The sequence below is a fragment of the Folsomia candida genome, unplaced genomic scaffold, assembly GCF_002217175.1.
Source record: "Folsomia candida strain VU population unplaced genomic scaffold, ASM221717v1 Fcan01_Sc017, whole genome shotgun sequence".
In the NCBI taxonomy this organism is placed as follows: domain Eukaryota; kingdom Metazoa; phylum Arthropoda; class Collembola; order Entomobryomorpha; family Isotomidae; genus Folsomia; species Folsomia candida.
This window is the reverse complement of record NW_019091209.1, coordinates 1,301,317-1,324,064: the sequence shown is the minus strand read 5'-3', so window position 1 is coordinate 1,324,064 and position 22,748 is coordinate 1,301,317. Positions and strand designations below refer to the sequence as shown.

General features: G+C 41.2%; 1 protein-coding gene across 2 annotated transcripts in view; it reads right to left on the bottom strand.

Moving 5' to 3' along the window:
* The window catches only part of LOC110856938 (probable G-protein coupled receptor No9), a 62,441-nt gene that overhangs the window by 16,031 nt on the left and 23,662 nt on the right, over nt 1-22,748 (bottom strand). Inside the window, exon 2 of one of the 2 annotated variants that reach the window (XM_022105523.2) lies at nt 6,766-6,893. The gene's annotated coding sequence lies outside the window, so the exon portion shown is untranslated. The remainder of the gene's footprint in view (nt 1-6,765; nt 6,894-22,748) is intronic. The other variant, XM_035857527.1, reaches the window with a different exon arrangement.

Genomic DNA, 22,748 nt, shown 5'->3' with positions numbered 1-22,748 from the left:
AGGTAATCGGGTGGAAGAGAAAGGACGGAGAGGAGAAAGTGGTTTCTTGCTGGGGAATATTTTTGACGTAGGAGAAATGCAAGGTGGGAAAAATTAAGCCCTGTCGCAGTAAATAGTTCGTATGAATCGTGGCTAAATGACGCCTATTTTTACCACTTTCTTGCACCTCTCATTTTTTTGCTTTTCTTGCCTTTGCCCTGCAAGAAATGTAGCAAATTCTTAAGAAACTCGACCTTTTCCACATTTCTTGCAGTGCACTACAAAAACTCCGCTCCACCTAACGGATCACCCTCTGTACTACATTGAATTATAGGGATTGCCCGCTAGATAGCCCTGTTTTTGCAGGTATGACAAAAAATTGGCATCAGGGTTTCTTTTCGGGTGAAAGTAACGACTTGGTAGAAATAACGGGGAGAAAGTGGTTTCTTGCAGGAGAATATTTTGGAGAATATTTTGACCTGGGAGAAATGCACGGTGCAAGAAATTACGCGGTAAATGGTTCATACAGAGCGTGGCTAGATGGCGCATATTTATCGCACCCAGTTTCGTGCACCTCGCATTTCTTGCATTACTTGATTTACCCTGCAAGATATCTAGCATTTTCTACATGTAGCAAAACCTGCCAAAAACGCCACCCTGCACATCCGTTCCGAGCAGTAACTGCTTACACAGCATTACATCCAGTGGCAGAAAGATTTCTCGTTTTCCTGCCTCTTTTCGTACTTGTTTTCAAGTTTTTGCAATAATTCATGAAAACGCGGAGGAGAAAGTGGTCGGTGGGTTGCGAAAAGTGGGAGCGAGCGATAAAATGAAAGTTATTTATTGGCGAGGAATTGCATGACCTGGGCGAGCGGAGAAATATCTGAACTCATGTCGGACATGGATGTGAAAGTAAAATAGGGGTTTCGGTCGGATCGCATGTCTTTCCCCACTTGTGATCAGGTCCAGTTCGTCCGAACCTAAGTATGACTTTCTCTTTCTGGCAGGGGTTCGGTTTTTGCTAATTTCTTGTAGTGCAAATCTCCCGGGTTTTCTACATTTCTTGCAGTGCAAATCTCCCCGATTTATTATATTTCTTGCAGTGCAAATCTTCCGAGTTTTTAACATTTCTTGCAGTGCAAAGCAAACAACGCAAGAAATGCGAGGTGCCATAATGTGCAAAAAATAAGCGCCATCTAGCCATGCGCAGTAAAAAGCACACCTGCGGGTCATACTTTCTCCCACCTTGCATTTCTCCCAGCTCAAAATATTCCCCTCCCAAGAAACCATTATCTTCTCCCCCCTTATTTCTTGTCACTAGTGGTCTTACTTTCACCCACCCGAGACCCTACTTTCTCCCCGAATGTGCCCACTTTGCTTCCGACCACGACGACGACTACTTATCTATAATTAAAGATTAGACTAATAATAAATCTCTGCACGAGGTATATTTCTTTCTTTCTCGGGCAGTTTAGCCATGCAAAGTAGGCGAAAAGGAGGGGAATCTGACGGAATTTCTTGAAAGGGAGAAAGTATCGAGTTTTTCCTTGTTCTCCGAGTTCTCTCAAGCACGCACAACCACCACGGAATCGGCAGTGGCCGCGGAACATTTAGGGGACAATGTCCCCGCGCTTGTTCGATGTCCACATAATCTCCCCATCTTATATAAACCCTACTTTTCCTCTTATCAAGAAATGTAAACGTCCCCCCCATGTCCCCCACGGCTTCCGCGGCCACTGTCATCACGACTTGGTCCACCACGACCACCAACTTTTTGTCGTGTCGTCACAGCGAGTAGAGACGTGGGGACGAGACACCCACACAAAAAAGAAGAAGGAGAAAGTTGACGACGATTTGCCGACCTTGTTACTTGTCCGACATGGAGAAAGTGGTGTAATAGAGTTGTAAGTATGAAATAAATATGGGGCAGATTGTGCATTTGGAAATTGTAATACTAGTCCTATTTTCACGGCATAAATTAAAATGACATGCCACAAATGACTAAATAAGTACATACTGTCAAATTTTTATGGCCGTTCACCCCATTTGCATATTGGAACGCATCGCGAGAGACATACAGTTTATTCTACATGGAAAGCACATACGGCCAAAAATGGGCATACTGAGATTTATGCAAATGAGGTGATACGCCTACGTAAGAGGACAGTATGACTAAATAGTGACCAGATTAAAAACGCTGATTTAGCCAGTGTTTCGTTTCTGACGGGATTGTCACATTTCTTGCAGGGCAAAGTAAGAAATGCAACGAATGCAGAATGCAAGAAACTGGGAGAAAGTGCATGAAATATGCGCTTTCTAGCCACCTTCCGTACGAACTATTTACCACGGCGGGGCGTACTTTCTCCCGCCTTGAATTTCTCCCAGATGAAAAAATATCCCCCTGCAAGAAACCACTTCTTCCCCGTCGTTTCTAGCACGCGAACCACTAGATTTATGTTTAGCTGACGCTTTAAACTCACGCGACCTTAGGAAGTGAAAGCGTCAATATTGTGATGCCCGGGTAGTAAAAGAGTGGACGTACTGGGCACCACCACCACCACGACGAGGAGGATGGCTTGACCAGTGGCCATTAGGGTAGTTGGTCGATTGCCCATTTACTTTCTCTCATCCGAGCGAAATAAATAATCCTGCCAGTAAAAAGCTTTCTCTCCGAAATTGAATGTGATTGATAATTCTGGAACAACGAGGTGTGTGGTGGTGATTTGCGGGAAAACTCATTAAATGATGCTCCTCCACGACGACCAGCTTTATACTCATGTATCCATCTTGCTCAGCCACTGACCCAGTGGCCGCGGAAGGAAGGGCGGGGACAGAGGGGACAATGTCCCCACGGTTGTTGGCATCATCTGACCATCTGATGTAAACCCGTTCCTCCCCAATCCTACAATGTTAATGTCCCCAGATTTCCCCACAGTTATTAAATGTCCCCCATGGTTATTAGATGTCCCCATAATCTCCCCATGTTATAAACCCCTCCTTTCTATCCTACAATGTTAATGCCCCCAGAAGTCCTCATGGTTATTAAATGTCCCCCACGGGTATTAGATGTCCTCATAATCTGCCCATCTTATATGTACAAAACCGTCCCTCCCCTTATCCTGAAACGTTAATGTCCCCCAATGTCCCCACGGCATCCGTCCGCGGCCACTGCGCCCCCACTACTGACCGACTAACTGACTATTTTACCACCAGCACGACGGCCACGCCAAGTTTTTCCTCGCTCTCTCGCAATGCAATCAAGTTCAATAAGAGGAACAAATCCGAAAAGCCGACTGGGGATTTTCCCTGACTTGGACACTCTCACTCCACTCGGTCACCTTGACCAGCTCCTCACCCCGCTACCAAAATAAGGCCAAGACTTTCGCTAACTTCCCGACCCACGGGGAAGTAAGTAAGTAACGCATTACAGGTGGATTTGAGACTTGACATGGATAAATAATTTCAGGAACGATATAGGGGGCAAAGTGAGACGGGATTTTTGATACATCGTTTAAATTATTGCACTTTTCATCATTTCTTGCACCTTGTCCACATTTCATGCATCTTTTCCACGTTTTGTGCACCTTTTCCACAATTTGTGTACCTTTTCCACATTTCTTGCACCTTTTCCACAATTTGCGTACCTTTTCGTTATTTTGTGCACCTTTGTCACATTTCATGCATTTTCCCACATTTTGTGCACCTTTTTACACATTTCTTGCAATTCGCTGCAAGAAATACGGGCCACCCTTTGCACTAGACTTCCGCCAGATGGCGGTTATTTATTGCACTCCTGCATGAAATTACGCCTACAATAAACATAGTTTCTTGCAGTACCTTCTTTCTTAATAGAAATATATTATCCTGGTGCTACATAAGTTATTTACGCTATTAAAAAAGGGGGCATCTTGATACCCCAGTCATGTTCCTTGGGTTATGTATGTATATGTACGTATCTATCTACTTAACATTTCCATCTACAATTTTTTATCCCCGGCGCCACCACTAACTAACGAAGCTGGAATGATGAAAATCCCGAAAACAGGATCCTCCTCCTCCCACTTTGATTTATCCTTCTTCAACGAGGAGACAGCAGGCACAAACATTTTACATAACGACACTTAAGCCACTTATTTACTTGGCTCTACCCAATTATGGGGCACATTCCACATTTTTTTTGTTTTCTCATTCCCGCCGCGTGTCCACCCCAGTGGCCGCGGAAGGACGGGGGGACAATGTCCCCACGCTTGTTCGATATCCGCATCGTCTCCCCATCTTATATAAACCCGACCTTCCCCCTAAAATCCTACAATGTTAACGTCCCCCGATGTCCCCACACCTTGCGCGGGCACTGGCCCACCCTTAAATTAAAAGTGGCCGAGTGTTACGTTAAAAAACAAGGAGATGGACTAGATAATGAGAGAAAATACAAGATTCCCAGATACGTGACGACACGACAAGTCAAGACAGACCAGCCGAGCTTATTATTCCGTCCTCGCTGAGAGAGAGAGAGAAAGTCGGAGAAAGTTGAGACAGACGGACGGAGCCAGCTCAGTCTCACCAGAGACGAGTCATGAAAGGCTAAATTTTACCAGTCTCGATCTCCTCCTTGAATGCGATACACTCTGAATAATCCGACACCGAAATTTTGCACCGGGTAACATTTTAAGGTGCCATTGCATACGGGTTTTAACTTTTACTAAATTTTCGAATAAAAACTAAATTATTTTACAAAATTTAAAACAAAAAGGCTCATTTTTGTGTCTCAACTTTCCCTTCTTCAACGTATTCAAATAGCGATTTTGAAACATATTCATCTCCATCATTCATTCATTCATATTCAAAACCTGTATGCAATGCCACCTTAACGTTGGCTCGATGACTCTTCAGCAAACTGAACACATTTTCAATCATTTCTCGCCACTGGGAATTTACTTCAAAATTCTGGACGACAAATTTGTGGAACAGAGAGTTCCCAATTTTTTGAAAATATACACTCCAGATTTTGACCCTTTTTAGCGGAGGAGATCTCAAGGTTAAGAAGCCTTCAGAAAAATTGGAACTCTTCGAAACTGACTTAAAAAACTCTGCGTCATTCCATCAATCAACTCACTGCGGACAAATTTGTCGTTCAGAAGTTTAAAATAAGTTCCCAGAGGGGAAAAATGATTAAAAATGTGGTAATTTTGACCATAAATCACCGACTATAACGTTAATGAAGTAAATGAAGTACATGAAGTTTAACGAAATAATTTCTAAAAACGTAATTTTTTAAATAGAATAAGTCCGAATTTTCGGACCAATTACTGTTACTAATTCGGTAACAACTTTTCTCTTATTACCACAGTATTCATTAGAGTGTATACTTGTAGATATGTACAAATTCGCCTAAATCTCTAAACCAAACTAATCGCAAAATGTATGTATGTACACATCGGATTTGCCAATATTTCATTCCACGTTACTTTTTACTCTACGAAACGGTCATTTCATTTCATTTCATCCCATTGAGCAACCCATTTCATGTTGGAGGCGAATACTTACAAGAATCCGGGAGAAATAAAGTGCAAAAACATGCACGAGATGAAAACTACGGACGTACGGATACATTTCCCGGTCCGTTCCTCACTCGGGCAGAGAAATAAACCAGGCCCTGATTTTTTGCATGTGCATAAATACATTGTTCTCGCCAAAATGCAAAAAAGAAGAAGAACAACAACATGTTTGGAGCCATGTTTCGTAACCGTCTGCGTCTAGATATTTTCACCAGTAAAAACAATAGCAAATAAGTAAACTAACTTTAATAAAACTACAAAAATTAACCTTACATAAACAAATTTATGTCGAAATCGTCTAAATTTTTTTTCACTATACTCAAAAACTTACAAATAAATAAACAATTTTTTGCTAAACCAAAAATTAGCTTGCATTTATCTCAAAGTTCTCAAAAAATTGATGCCATTTTAGAAATTTGCATTTAAAAAGGGGTGGAATGAGATTACAAATCTATGACGAATCAAATCGTCATCCTATGAAACCTTAATTTTCTGTGAATATAGAGGAGCACATTTAGACAGCCTTGTTTATTTAAATTTCATAAGGGCAATATTTCCATGGCAATGCCCCGCCCAAAATGCCACTTTTGCCCATAATACATACATACATAAATATTCCAAAATTTGGCTTGGTGTTGGTGGTGGCACCAATTTGAAATCCCATCCCCACACTATTTCCATAAATTCCCCTGCCCAAAATGCCACTTTTGCCCATCAATTGTATAAATATGCCAAAATTTGGCATGGTCGCCATGGTGACGCCAACCCCCGTGCTCACAATTGAATATTAAATCACTCCGTAATAATTCCATTATTATACCAACGATACCGAGAAAGTAAAGTAGAATAAAGTGGGGATCGCGATGTATTGAATCTTTCGACAAATCTGTGAAACCTTAACTCACTCACCGACTCCACTCCACTTTGATAACAAATCCAATTATGCCGTAATTAAAGCGAACTTTGACAAAGGTCTTAAACTTATTCCACATTTCTACGAGCCAGCCAGCCAGCCAGCGTGTGCGGCTAATGAAGCGTTCATCGTGCCATTTATGGTGTGGAATTAACCATTCTCCCAATTCCGAAAATGGATCGAGTGACAGAACAATTAAATTCCGACCAAGTCATGCATCCCCATTTCCGGGAGGAGAAAGAAAGAAAGAAAGAAAGGTATCCCAATTATGGGAGGGCGTATATATATTTACAGCGTGGTGGAATAATATGGACGTACCTACGTATGTAACGTGCTCCTTCCCGAGTGTGATTAATGGTGGGAGAAATGAGACGAAATCCGTAAAAAGTGATGTATTCTGTCTGTTTTTTAGCGTTCTCTCGGCAGAAATAGGTTGGTTTTTCTACCTGGAAATCAGAAAATAACGCAGATCGTTAAGATCTAAGTATGCATATTTATATTAAGGGAAAAGTGTGATCATGATTGGTTTTTAATTTGAAAATTTATCAAAATAATGTGTAAGATAAAATTTCAATAGGACGGCTTTCACCGCTATATAGCTGGATTATTTATAACATGGGTGCAAGTTGGTACTTAATTAGCGTATTTTTTAATTTCTTTATGAAACATTGTTACAAAAACTGGATTGATGTGTTATATAAAAAACGACGTTTTGCACAAATTTGCCCCAATTTTTTTCACACTAACAAAAAGTATATTATGAGACCCCCAACTGGTTATTTCTGCACCAGAGTTGCAAGGTTTGTGTGGTTTAGCGATTAAACTGCTTTCTCTCTCTCTCTAATTGTGCAATCATTCTTTGAACGCTCCCCTCATCCAACTGGGTGCAATGCAAACAATTTAAACTCTAAATTCTAAAATGATTTCATAATTGTGACGAATGAAAATCTCGAGCGTTGTAAAACGCAGCATGTGTCGTAGTTACCATCAGTGGCCGCGGAGGGAAGCTTGAGGGGGCAGAGGGACAATGTCCCCACAGTTGTTCGATGTCATCTCCTCATCTTATATAAACCCGACCCTCCCTTATCCTACAATGTTAATGTCCCTAAGATCTTCCGCGGCCACTGGTTTTCATTATTTCATAGATCTCTGGTTTTCATAAGATAAGTGGCCGCGGAAGCTTGTGTGGACAGGGGGACAATGTCCCTACGGTTATTTATTCGATGTCCCCATCAGATCCCTATCTTGTATATGTAAACTCGTCCCTCCCTCCCCTATCCTGCAAGGTGGCTCTCCCCCGATGTCCCCAACTCCTTCCGCGGCCCCTGCTCCCCACCCAGATTACGTGTTGAAATAATGATTAAAACAATTCACATAATGAGTAAATAATTTTATTACTCGTTTAATCCTGCGGCGAGGATTCTGCGTCGTCGTCTCATTTCTGCAGAACGACGAACGGACGAACGGACGGAAGTGCGATGTCGCGTCGTGAATGGGACTAAATTCTCGCTCAGAAAGAGAATTGAATGCGGGGATGACGAATAATAATTACGTGCGGCGATGAAAAGACAGCCCAGAACAAAAAAAAGTGTGGCATTTTCTACACCAAGATGTTCTCAAGGAAGGAATGACTGAGTGAGTGGTCGTAATGGTAATGTCGTCACGTGGTGACCAGGGTTTCCCTCAAAAACAACCGTCCAAAACCGGTTTGGGCACCGAATTTTGGTCGTCCAAAATAGAAAACGGGACAAATTGTTACCTTCAGTTCTTCATTACTGAATCCGTTAACGGGTATGTAATCTCCCATAAATTTGAGAATTTTTTTTACGTAAAACGACAATGTTTAGAAAATTTATAAATTTCTGGAGTAAAAAAAAGCAAAAGTTTCTCCGAATTTCGTGGTATTACAGAAACTCAAAATTAGCAGGAGATTACATTACACATCTGTGCATAGGTTTGCAATAAAGTCGTTCATAAACAATAACTTGTAACATTATTTTGCACAGTTTTGCATGCTTTTTGTCCAAAAATATTTAGTTTGTACGTGCAAAACGAAACACTGCCTACGACATTACATTACGCGAATAATGGCAAATTCTTCTCCTTCATAATTAATTATATCCTATTATCCGCCAAAGTATCCTCGCATCTCGGCGACCACGGCCAAGTGGTACTTTTTGTTTTTCGACGTAATAACGATTCCTGGCTGGATGGACGGGTACGATCTAGTCTAATCTTCTATTGAAGCGAGCAGTGGCCGCGGATGCCGTGGGGACATCGGGGGACATTAACATTGTAGGATGGGGAGCAGGGATGGGTTTATATAATATGGGCAGATGATGCGGACATCCTACAACCGTGGGGACATTGTCCCTCTGTCCACCCCCTTCCGCGGCCACTGACCATATATACGCAAGTACTCGCCACATTTATCATATCAAACACAGCGGCCGCGGAAGCTGTGGGGACATTAACATTGTAGGATAGGGAAGGGCCGGGTTTATATAAGACATCGAAAAACCTTGTGAACATTGCCCCTCTGTCCCCACACCCTTCCGCGGCCCCTGCATAACGACATGTTCGTCGTCCAATTGATCAATATCCTCTCGTCATCCATCCGAAATCCGCTCTGGGGAATTAAATATGTAATTCATTTCTAGAATTTGAAATCAGAAGATTACTGAGAACTTTTATCTCTCAATCCAATTCAATCCCCAATATTCCCGACCCCCGCGGGTCGTCGTCGTCATCTCTGTGCTTCTGTGGTTTCTCTCTCTCTGTACTTCTGGTTGGCTGGGTCCGTACAGTTTTAGTGGAGGGAATGGAATAGCGCTGTATTTACGAGGTCACAGGTAGGTTTCTCTCCGAATATGTCGCCACCACGTCCCACATCGGGAATCAGGGTGCGTGGTGGTGGTGGTGGTGGGGCTGCAAAGTGGTCGATTTCCTTTGAGAAGAAATCATGCAAGTGGAGTGAAAGTCATAAAGGATTGTGACGACGGGGACGACGCCAATATCCTCGGAGACAGGGTTCCGTTTTCAGGTTGGCTACATTTCTTGGAGGGCAAAAAGAGAGAGAAATGGGAGAAATGCGAGGTGCAAGAAACTGTGAGAAATTTGAGCCATTTAACCACGTGTAATATCAGCTACAAAATTTCGCGTATGTCAAAATAGCTGCAATAAACCACGTTCTTGCCGATTTGCAACATTTTTTGCAAGAAATGCAAGGTGCAAGAAACTGCAACAATAAATTGCAAAAAATTACAAGAAAGTACAAGAAACAGCAAAAAGCAGCAAGAAAGTACAAGAAAATGCAATGAACTGCAAGAAACTGCAAAAAACTACAAGAAACTGGGAGAAAGTGCAAGAAATATGCGCCATCTAGCCACGCCCTATACGAACTATTCACACCTGCGGGGCGTACTTTCTCCCACCTTATATTTCTCCCAGGTCAAAATAAACCCTTGCTGGAAACCACTTTCTCCCCCTCCCATTATTTCTTGCACGTGGTTATTTACTTTCACGCGAAACCCTGCCTGTCCCCGTCGTCCCTCTTCTCCTCCTGCCTTTTCTTCTATCTCTTCATCTCGACGAGGAGGCGAGGAGCCTCACTCATTTCGGAACATTTTCCTTTAACAAGTCAAATTTTCCTTCTGAATCCAACCACTCATCTCGTGGTTGAGTGAACATGGAAATTGGGCCCATTCAAGGCGCACAATTCCTCAAAAGATGATGAGCCAGAATTCAATGTTGGAATTACGCAAAATTTGATGGAGTCGCAAAAGAGAGAGAGACAGGAAGCAGTGCTTCGGGTGAAAGTCACCAACCTGCAAGAAATAACGGAGAGGAAGTGATTTCTTGCAGTGGTTTATTTTGACCTGGGAGAAATGCAAAGTGGGAGAAACTACTCCTCGCCGCTGTAAATAGTTCATACGGCGAGTGCTAGATCATACCTGTTCACCTTCATTCATGTGACTGATTATGATAGTGAATGAAAATGAATTTTCTGTCATTTGAATGAAAATGAGTGAAAGATTCAGTCATTTCAGATGAGTTACTGTGAATGAAAGGATATCTCACTCCTTTAATTTTTCACCCAATGCTTCATATATGAGTAAAAGTTAGAAATGAAGTCAGATGAAGTGAAATGAAATGAGTTTGAAAGAAAATGTGAATGAAAATCTTCAGTCAGAAATCGGGATGACTGAACTCTGAATGAAAAAAGTTTTTTTGAACGGTATTTCTTGCACTTTCTCCAAATTTCTTCAGCACCTCCCATTTCTATCATTCCCCTGCAAGAAATCTGCCAAACCCGACAGATCCGAAACACTGCGAAGAACCGACCACTTATTTATTGGCTGCGTAGATATCTGTCTGTCTGTCTGTCTGTGTAGCATATTGAGTTCTACTTACATATAACCGACTCGTTTTTCTTTTACCGACGCAATTAAGGTACTCAATCACAGTAATTTTTAAAGAGAAAGTTGCTGCTCAAATCTGAATTTTTGCCTGATTTCCTAAAATCAATTGAGCCATTAAATTATCCGTCCGCCTGCCTTGGGCGGGATATGAATGAAAGAATGCGCAGTGGCCGCGGAACAGAGGGACAATGTCCCCACGGTCGTTGATTCGATGTCCGCATCATCTCACCATCTTATACAAACCCGTCCCTCCCCTATCCTACAATGTTAACGTCCCCACTGTTCGTCAGAAAATTGGAAAGATACGGATGATGATTTCATGAAGAGAAAGCAGAAATGAAAATTGATTCGAGTACGAAAACCATGGTCGGTCGGTCAGTTTGGTGTAGAAAGAACTTGATTCGTCACGCCACAAGCGTATTATCCACTCTTCATTTCATCCTCGTAACAGCTTTCTCTTCTCCAGATTGAGTGGTCTCTTACATAAAAAAACTCATATTTTCATCTCCACCACGAGACAACAAAAACATGGGCGTCAGTGTTTCGGGTGAAAGTACTACCACGAAATAACGGGAAGGAGAAAGTGGTTTCTTGCAGGGAAATATTTTTCCCTGGGAGAAATACAAGGCGCAAAAAACTATACCCGCCGAGATAAATAGTTCGCACAGCGCGTCGCTAGAGGGCGCATATTTCTCCCACTTTCTCTCGCTTTTCTTGCACTTTCTCCCACCTCACATTTCTCCCCTTTCTTCCTTCCCACTGCCAGAAATGTAGCTAACCTGTCCGAAGCAAAGTCCCCTTTTCTCCCAGAGAAAGCTTTCACCACTGCATTTCTTTCCCCTTTAAAAAACCACTCCTTCCTCTATCTTACTCCCACGACGACGACATGTCACCTTCTCCGACGAGTCGTCCTGATGATGATGATGATGATGACGACCACGTTGATGACGATGACGACTCAAAAAGTGAGGATAATTGGCAGTGACAAAAACCTACACGAGCCGCCGAGGAGCAGTTTTCTCTCTGGCGTGTGTACATGTTTATTTTAATCCCTCGGCTGAGATTTCTCTACTTCTCATTTTTTCCCAGAAAGAGAAAGTTACCAAATTACAAAGTTTTCTTCTCGCTCGTGATGAGGGAAAAATTTGGGTGGCGTGTTTCTCGCGATGAGATGCGCGTCGTTCATTCATTCATTCATTGAATTAATCTCGTAAGCTTTTAATTAGTGCGGAAAGCAGCTACATAGTTACGATTTCTGGATGCTTATGCGGCCTTGGAATTTCGCTCGGATCGACGACTTTCACTAATGCGGTAAGTGTGTGTATGTAATGGTGAGATGTGAGTCAGTTTGAGCTATGGATGGATGGATGAGCTGGACTTGGGGAAAGTTGGGGGTGCAGGGTTTCCACGGGTAGAAAAATGTTTATGCTGTGGAAAATACTGAAAAGGAAGTGCTTTCTCCTCATCTTTTTTTTGACGCAGCTCAAAATCGGTGGAAAATAGGGAAAATTTGTCGAATCGGACGAAATTGAGGTACAGATTAATGCATAATTGAGGAACTTTTGTACATAATTTTATGCATAATTTGGTAGAATCTTGAGGAGTTTTATGCGGGATTTGGCATAATGTTATTGTAGGATTTTGCAGAATTTTTATATAATTTGGCCTATTTTACCTAATTTTAAGAGATTTGGCAGAATTTTATACACGATTTATCAGAATTTATGCAGAATTTGACAGAGTTTTATGCACAATTGTGCATAATTTTATGCATAAATGCACAATTTATTCCCCTCGTGGAAGTGGTTGCTCAGACATCATTCATATCATGCCAGTCACCTTACACACTGCGTACAGAAAACCAGAAAACTGAAAAACTTCCTATAAAAATTCCCACTTTCTCCCCATTAAGATTTACTTTCTATCTCCCGAACCCGGCGTAGGTCGAGAAGGGTGGAATATCTTTAGATAAAAAGAAACAAGAAATCCGTAAACTAATCGCGACAGCTTTGTTTTCCATCCATGCAACAGATTGCTTTTCCAATAGAATTTCTTCTCGCTAAACTACTCCCAGTCGGAGAAAGTTGCCCATCACCACCACCACCAATAACCACACGATACAGACATCCGCTCGCTCTACATACATTGGCTGCGGAAGCAGTAGGACAGTGGGGGATTATTCCCCCAAGAGATTCAGTAATACTATATCTTGCCCAGGTTAAGGCTCTATTGCATGAGGGCTTTTAAGTTAAAACTTGTGTCTCAACTTTCCCATCTTGTATGTGTTCAAATGGCGATTTTGAAACGTGTCCATCTTTGTAGGTTTTTTAAAGAATGAAGATTTTATTGCATTTCAAAATCGATAATTTTTAGATTAGCAAAGTTCGAAGGTTATAATTCTGATTTTTTTTACTTCCATTATAAAATAGAAATAGAATAGATAAAAAATAGTCAAAAATTTAATATTTTTTCGTGAAAAAAATCAAAATTCTGACCCCCTAACTTTCCAAACCTAAAAATTATCCATTTTTTGATCCAGTAAAATCATTATTTAAAAAAACGCACGGCGATGTACACCTTTCAAAATTTACATTTGAACAAATTCAAGAAGGGGAAATTGAGACACGCCAATTTAAATTCAAAACCCACACACAATGCCACCTTAACATCGCCAAGATATAATTTTGCCAAATTTCTGGAGGGTCATGTCCCCTTTCCCACACCCTTAATAAGTCCCTACTCTTCCCACCCCACAATCCTAACGCCCCATCACGTCCCCCACCCCTCTTCCGCCGTCACTTCGTCCACATCCATGCATGCATCCACACCAGCGGAGGAGGAATCAATCAGACATTTTTTAAATCCCATGCAATCCTCGGAGGAGAGAAAGTTTTTCATACTCATCGCCCCGCTGGATCTTTTGCTTCTTCCGTCAGAAACAAAATTCCGAGAAGGAAACGAAACTCTATTTTTGGGAGAAAATAAACTCGCAGGAGATAACTAATGAAATTGATACATAGTTTTTTTCACTTATTTTTCCTGGAAGCAAAATAGAGGAGAAAGTGTCGCAAATTTTTTAAAAAGAACTTTGTAAACATACTTTCAAGAGAAAGTAGGAGTGAGTGAGCAAATTTAATGGAAAGTTTATATAAATAGAAGCCCACTTTTTTAGATACAGACGTCAAAAAAGTGTTGAAAATTTAATGCCCATTTCATTCTAATTCAGACAGAATTTTTTCCCTGGCAAACAAACACTCGGGTGAAATGAGCAGTGTTTCGGGTGAAAGTAAGACCACCACGTGCAAGAAATAAGGGGGAGAAGAAAGTGGTTTCTTGCAGGGGAATATTTTGGCCTGGGTGAAATGCAAAAACCTATATGGCACGTGGCTAGATGGCGCATGTTTCTTGCACCTCACATTTCCTGCGTGGCTTTGTAGTGCAAGAAATGGGATAAACCCGGAAGAAATTTAAGGTTTGCAAGAAATAAATGGGAGAAACTGGTTTCTTGCAGGTAAAAATTTTGACCTGGGAGAAATGCACGCGCAAGGAACTACGCCCCGCTCGGGAAATATTTCATACGTCGCGTGGTAAAAATTGTCCCCATTTCTTGTACTTTCTCCCAGTTTCTTGCACTTCCCATTTCCTTCGCTTCTTCTGCTCGATTTCAAAAAATGTGCCAAACCAGTCAGAAACGAAACCCTGGAAATAATGGACAATGACGATGACGACTTGTCCCTTCTTCCTTGGGACAGGTTTATCGTTCCAAAAATATATACATATTTTTTTTAACTCCCTCGTCAAGTCGAGTGAGAGGAGCAGAACGATCACTTTTTTCTCAAGTGTTTGAAAGCTCTCTGTGCTCTTCTATTTGAACGAAATGTACACCTTCCCGTTGGAGGAGAGGAGACCACCTCAGAGAGAAATCCACCTAATGGTCACAGAGGACGGGATGGGTGGAATGACGACAGAAAGCGAAATCTGTTTGATATTTGAAACTCCCGCCTCCCACTTGAGAGCGGACGAGGTGGTGGTGGCGGTGTACACAAGAATTTACAATGTAAACCGACTCTGCGAGGAGTTTAGTTAAGGAGAAGTTGGGTGCGGGCTTAGCGAGATGGAACAGTGGCCGCGGAAACCGTGGGGATATCGGGGGACATTATAGGATATTTAGGGGAGAAGGGACGGGTTTATATAAGATGGGGATATCGAATAACCGGGGGGAAATTATCCCTCCGTCCCCTCAAGCTTCTTCCGCGGCCACTGGAAGGGAGAAAAGTCGACTTTATTGAGGGGGCAGTGGGCGTGGAAGCTGTGGGGACATCAGGGGACATTAAAATTGTAGGATTATAGGGAAAGGCCGGGTTTGTATAAGATGGCCAGATGATGCAGACATCGAACAACCGTGGGGACATTGTCCACACTCTTCCGCGGTCACTGCTTGTTCATGCAGGTACAAAGGAGGTCCGGAGGAGAAAGGGGGGAAAATTGGGCAAATATGTGCATGTAATAAATGATCAATGAAATTTGGAAACTTTAATGGAATATCTGAGCGAGAGATGAAGGGATCGAGACAAGAAAAAAAGTTGTCACCCATCCTTCCACTCGGACGGGTCGAGCAAGGCGGACAGGGTTTCCGGGAAAAAAATACAACATTTTTCCCAGTATTTAAAAGAACACCTGCAGTTTTTTGCAGGCATGACAATTTCCCACAAGCCCGTTAAGCGGGAAATTCCAATAATTTTCTAATACAAAGGGTGAACCATAACGTGGCGTATATTTCTTGCAAGTTCTACCAGCACTATGTAAGAAATCTGGACAAAGTGCAGGAAACGTAGAAAAAGCTGCAAGAAATTCGAATTTTTCCCAAGACTGTGGTTTTTCACAGGGGAGTTCCAGTTAATCCCCACAGTTTTTCAAATTTCTAGCCGTATTTGTGAGAAAATTGGGCCTCAGTTTAGATCCAAACCCTAGCCTGGAGTCCACTGAAAGACTTGGGAAACTTCAAACACAACATAACATGAGACGAGGTGAAGAAGGTGGAGGATCGCGAGTTGACATGCAGCGTATCATCGCGTACTCCTCGGAATGACAAATACAACCACCAGTGGCAGCGGAAACCGTGGTGGGGACGTTAACATTGTAGGATAGGGGAGTAGGGCAGGGTTTATATAAGATGGGGAGATGATGCCGACTTCGAAAAACCGTGGGGACATTGCACCTCTGTCCTGTCCGCGGCCACTGGTGTCCACACAAGGGTGCATACAGTGTCAGAGGCGTGTCGTCGTATTTACGTCCAAATTTCTTCCCTGGTTTCAAAAATTTTCTCAGCTTTGTTTAGCTCCAGGGTGGAAGTTTTTCATCAAAAATATTCTCCTCATATGCACCATCACCACGAGATTTGCCAATTTTATACGAACAAGGAAGGTTTCCGAGCGGGTGCTCTCAGATTTTGGGCAAACTGATCTCAATCTATCGTAAATTTAATTAGTACGAAATTTTAAAGGGACGATCTCCCAATGGGCACGTTTGGCACAGATATTTGCATCCGAAGAGGAGAAAACGCGTCGTCAAAGTCGTCAAATTTTGCACTCTCAAAATTTCCCGCGCCTTTTCCCCTCTTCGGATGCAAATATCTCTGCCAAACGTGCCCAATCGGAGATTATGTCTTTCGTAAATTTTATTCTAATCAAATTTGCAATCGAGTGACACTAGTTTGCTCAAAATCGGAGAGCACCCGCTGGTCGACCTCCCTTGTCCATCTTCCGGGAAATATTATTATTATTTGCGTACATTATTACCCCACCCACGGAATGATCCTTGTTGGTTTTTCATCACGAGGGGCGGCTAAAGAGCGTTTTATTAGCAAAAAGGAAAAGTAAGCCAGTGAAAGTTGAGTGAGTGATGCGTGGCCTGGATTTAGGAAGATTTCAGTACTTCAAGTGAAAGTCGTATGTACGTACATCACGTTACATAGGACGGTTATGTATTTATGAAAAACTTGACGAAATATTTATTTGAATTGAAAACTTGAAAATATTAATTTTCGAACATTTTTGGGACAAATTATGTTTTTCAATAGTCCAATTTTTAATGAATATTTGTACATTTAAAATCGTATTTTTTTTAATTGAGAAAATATTTATTTAAATTGTACAAAAATAAGGTAAAATATTTAGAAAAAAATAGATAGAAAAGTATGAATTTTTGAATTTTTCTTTATCAGATTATTGTTTTCAATTCAATAATCAACATTTTGTATAGTTTAATTTTTTGTAACAAATTTTTAAAATTGTTAAAATATCGACAAAATTTATCCACTTTTGAAAAACATGGACTAATTACAATCTCTTGCAGTTTAATTAGCATAGCAAATATTTCAGTTGGTTAAAATGGTCTAAATTTTGACAAAATTTTTCCATTTTTGAAAAGTATGGTCACAATATTTCAAACAATAGTTGAAACGTTTACGAACTATTTATATTTCTGAAGGCATAGAAACGTCGGAAAAAATTTCTGAACTTCATAAAATTTCGAAAAAAATAGCTAAATATCCGTCCTCTGCTCATGAATAAAAGTGAGTCCGCGAGATAAATTGCTTTGTTTACTGGACTGATTTATGTCGGGAAGAAGAAGAAGAAGAAAACCTTCCGGCCAAATAAATATGCGTGTTGGATTTTTTGATGTTATTTTCTCCCCAGAAAAAAAAGCCCACTACTGTCCCGACGTGCATGCATGCATAATATATGTGTAAGTCATAATAGTAGCTCCATTCCATCCGCGTATTTATTCAAATGGCGGACTTTCTCCTGCTCCGCCTTTCTCGGGGATTTCGGATTTCTGTTTGTTTCCCACAAACAAAGACAAACGGCGGATATTTGCTTAGTGGCGGAGAGAAGACGAATTGGATGCGATTCAAGTAGTGGACCGACCGACCGGGGAACAAGGCAATAATTTTGGGTTATGTAACTTAACAGAATTTTGCAATGGGCAAGGTAAGAAAATGAAAATACGTAGAAATTTAGACATGAAAATATTCATATGTCCAGAAATTTGGGAAAGAATATGAATACGTAGAATTTTTGGGAAGGAAATAAAATACCCAGAATTTTACTATTCAGCCAATATTAATAGTCTGAAAAAAATCTGAAGGGTTTCCGGGCAGATAATTTTAATTATTTTCCAAAAACCAAATAACCTCTCAGATAAATTTCCAAGGAATTGAGACTATTAAATTAATGGTCTCAATTCCTTTGAAAATTATTTGATTTTTGAACAATAATTAAAACTATCTGCCCGGAAACCTTTCAGATTTTTTTCAGACTATTAATATTGACTGAACAGTAGGCATGAAAACAAATCCGAGGCATTTTCTGCATGAAAATAAATTCCAAGCAACTTAGGCAATGCAAATATATGCCTAGAAGCTTGGACATCAAAATATATACCCATAATTTTTTGCGATGAAAATAATCTCGAAGAATTTGACCCATAAAAAATAAATCAAACCGGGTAATTTCGGGCAAATCGAATACATACATAAATTTGCATTATAAGATCTGCCTTAATTTAAATAGTGGGCAAATCGGACATGTCCCAAATGCCTAAATACTCTACCCTCCACGTCCACCAAAGTATAACGCTAACGACGCAAAATATCTACTTTCACCATCATCCATCCATCCACCCGTGTAAGTGATACTTGTACCTACATCTATGTACACACGAGGAAGCCGGCCCGACAGACTGGACACGGTGCTGGAAAGATGATGAATTTCCAATATTTATAGCGGATGGATTTGATAAATGGGAAAAGCAGTGATTGTCACTCCAAGGACGCGTCTCTCTCCGTTCATGGGGCAGTCTAAGATAAGTATCATTGATGATAAAATAAACAGACTTTGTTGGACTCTGAGTAAGCAAGCAAACCAGCCGACCGAGGACATGCCGTTATGTGTGTTATGACATTCAATGGCCGCGGAAGCCGTGGGGACGTTAAAATTGCAAGATAGAGGCGGAAGGGCCAGATTTATATAAGATGGGAACACGATACCGACATCTCCCAACCCTGCCGACATTGTCCCCTCTGTCCCCACACCCTTCCTTCCGCGGCCCCTGATCACGATAAGAGTCGGGATTGAATTGAAGGGTGAAGAGGGATGAGATGGCGGAGGTAGAAAAAAAGATGACGACGAGAAAGATGACGACGAGGACGATGAAGAAGAGAGATTGGATTTTGGGGAGTTAGTCAAGTGGATTTTGTAGTCGGGCTGCTGGAGAAATATGACTTTCACCACGACACCAACTTTCTCCGTTGGAAAGAGAGACAAGCAGACAGACAGAGAAAGTCAGGTGCTTTGTGAGAGCCAGCCACCACCAACACACCCACCAGACAAGGCTTTAATCAGTGTTTCGGGTGAGAAGTCGTGCAAGAAATAAGGGGGAGAAAGTGGTGAATATTTTAACCTGGGAGAAATGCAAGGTGGGAAAAACTACGCTTTCGCCGCCGTAAATATTTCATGGTCACTAAATGGCGCTTATTTCCAGCACTTTCTCCCAGTTTCTGGCACCTCGGATTTCTCGCTTCAGACTGCAAGAAATGTGACAAAACCCGCAAGAAACGAGGCAAACAAATTAAAACGTTTCGTTCATTAAGGAGGAAGACGTTCTGGCAAAAAATATTAGCAACAAATTTGCATTATTTGCAAAAAATTGGTTTACCCTTCAATCTTTCAGGTGAAAGTAAGTAACCTTTTGCACGAAATAACGGAGAGAAAGTGGTTTCTTGTAGGTTCATGTGAAAGAAATTCAAAAAACTACTTCCCGCAGCTATACTTCTTCCTGCACGTGGCTAGATGGCGCTTATTTCTCCCACTTTCTCCCAGTTTCCTGCACTTCCTTGCTTTCCCCTGCAAGGAATTTAACCCTTAACGAAACCCTGTCTTTAATAAAGGATGTCCGCGTGTGTGTACGTACTCAATTGTGTGGCGATGTGGCAATGTGGCCGTGGTGGCGGCGGTTAGACGAGCGAGAGAGAAAGAACGAAGACATAGATGACTGATTTCTCAAAATCTTATGATTGCCTCTTTTTTTATACTTGAGCTCATTCCTTCGACTTCTTCTTCCCGCAGAATGAATTCATTCTCATGAATTCCATTTTTTATATAACAAAAGAGCAGTTGGATGAGAAATCCACTTTTTTATTGGAAATGTTTCCATCTTGGGAAAAGGAAAAGTGAATACGAATTAAAAAAATATGTTTAAGTAGATAAATCGTATTTCCCGATGAGCATGATGACCTGGCTGGAGGGACGGGGTTAGTTTGAGGCTTCGTAATTTTAAGGGGTTATTAACGTTTCTTTTGGAAACCGTGTCCAACCAAAATATTTAAATTTGCCGGACTTCTCGTCGAATATAGAGTTTGTAAACTTTCACCAAGAAGTGTTCAGTTTTTTTTTATTTTTTGCGGTTTTGCTATATTTTAAACTCTTGGAAACAAGAAACTGTAAGAAATGCAACGTGCAAGAAACTGCAAGAGACATGCGCCATCTAGCCACGCGCAATGCGAACTATTTACAGCGGCGGGGGCAATTTTTGGCGGCTTGAATTTCAAAATATTCCCATGTAAAAAAGATACACTTTTCTTCCATAATTTCGTCCACGTGGTTCGCGAGACCACGTGGACGTGGACCAGCCATTTATCCCTGAAATCAAGGCCTCCCAAAGTGTAGAGGGGAGTCTCAAGATCCCCCCCACCGTTGATGGACCCAAACAAAGCACTCACTTTCACCAGTTTCACCATGTGCCGATCGGGTTCGTTTTCCACCCTTTTACCCACACCAAGGCACGAAATCTGGGCACTTTTATGTACTCAGACACGCTTTGTTCAATCCTACAGTTTGTTTCTTCCCTTTTGTAACAAGTTAATTACCCTGACGCAATTCTTATCTAGTTACTTTCCACTTCTTCTCCTTCATCTGGACGAGGGTTAGGTTATTGGTCCGTTCTTTTCTTCGGGGAAAGGTCAAGGACCATTATGAAGAGGACACGGGAACGATAATTGGATTGTACAATCATCATTTCATGGGTTGTTGGGGATGGGGGGGACATGTTAAAAAATAGAGAAGAGGTTGGTGTACGAGTGGAGGGGGGTTAGCTCACTATTTTCGAGCGGCTTTTTCTCTGTTTGTTTGAATCATAGGTTAACCTTTCTTGTGTGCTAATTTATTAAAAAAAGCATATGAAATCCCCTCCGCCCACGTGACGTGTACAAAAAACAGTATTTAGTTTCTTTCCGGTTTTCTAACTATTTTGAACTACAAGAAATATGCGCCTTATACCTACCCAAAAATTTAGTTTTCATTCATAAAGTCAGTCACCGACTTCTGATTGAAGATTTTCATTCACATTCAGTCATTTTCTTCCAAATTCATTTCATTTCACTTCATTTCTCACGTATTAAGCATATGTTATAAATTAAACGAGTGAAGAATCCCTTCATTCATCGAAGTCACGGAATCCTTCATTCAAATGACAGGAATTTGAGCATAGTATGAACAATTTATCCTCATAGTTTCCTCCGCCGTGCATTTTTTGCAGGTAAAAATAAATACCTGCAAAAACACCGTTATTTTTTGCAAATGGTCACTTTCACTAGAAACACTGGTACAAAGTTTGCACTATTTTTCCCAATCTTTCCTCTAAAGATTTACATATTCCTACAAATCTGGACATACGCTTTACTAAATGCTTTAAATAATTAAGTGGACATGACGAATATGAATGTAAGGTGGCAAATTTGGACAAAAAAATGGGAAGAATTGTGCCCAGCCCTGCTTACTCGCTTGCTTGAGCGCATTTATAACTAATGTTAAGCCTCCAAACTTATTTTTATTACGGATTCATCTCCAAGTAAAAATTTGCTCAGCTTTTCTACCCAAATCTGCACCTGATTTTCTGCACCAAAAACTTTTTGTAAAGCTACTTTTTTGCAGAATACCGTGTCTACATGCAGAATACAAAAAAGGATACAAATTTTGGACAGAATTACTTATGTGCCAAAAATTATACGATGTGCATCCAGCGTTTGTCTATTACTGCAGTTATTTAAGAAATTTAAATCCCCCTAACCATTTAAATTCATCAATTTTGCATACAAAAGTACGAAGGTAGGTCCATAATTAGAATCAAATTAATATATTGAAAGCCAAATTTTCTGATATTTTCGAGAAACCGTGGACGTGGCCGTGGTCTGGTAGCCTGTTGACACGTGTAACACGTGTAAAATAAAATGTATGTACATACATACATAATAAATTCCACGTGGCGAAAGCCAGCCAGCCGCCTCGCAAATGTACATACTTACCGTTAAAAGCTTTCATCATTGAATTATCTTATTATTTCCTTTAGCCACCCAGTCCCTCAACTTTTCTCAGAAAAGATGCCTCCCTGGCTGGCTGGCTGGCCGGCTGGCCGGCATGATAAATCAGTGGCCGCGGAAGCGGTGGGGACATCGGGCGAGATTTACATTGTAGGATAAGGGGGAAGGGACGGATTTGTATAAGATTCTGGGGAGATGATGCGGGCATCGAATAACCGTGGGGACATTGTCCCCTCAAACTTTCCTCCGCGGCCACTGATCACGATGATGACGACGGTGATGATGATGCAGATTGTAGATTGGATTTGGATCGCGGAGCAAAAGTGCTTTCTATGAAAGCATTGTGAAAAATTTCTCGCAAATAGAATTTTTTTCCTGATCCACTCATGAAATTGATTTTGTTAGGAAAAATCTTTGTCGTTTTGAAAAGAAAAAGAACATCCGAAAGGGACAAGGGAGTTGTTCCAGAGGGTGGTCTCGGATTTTCAGACAACCTTTTAACT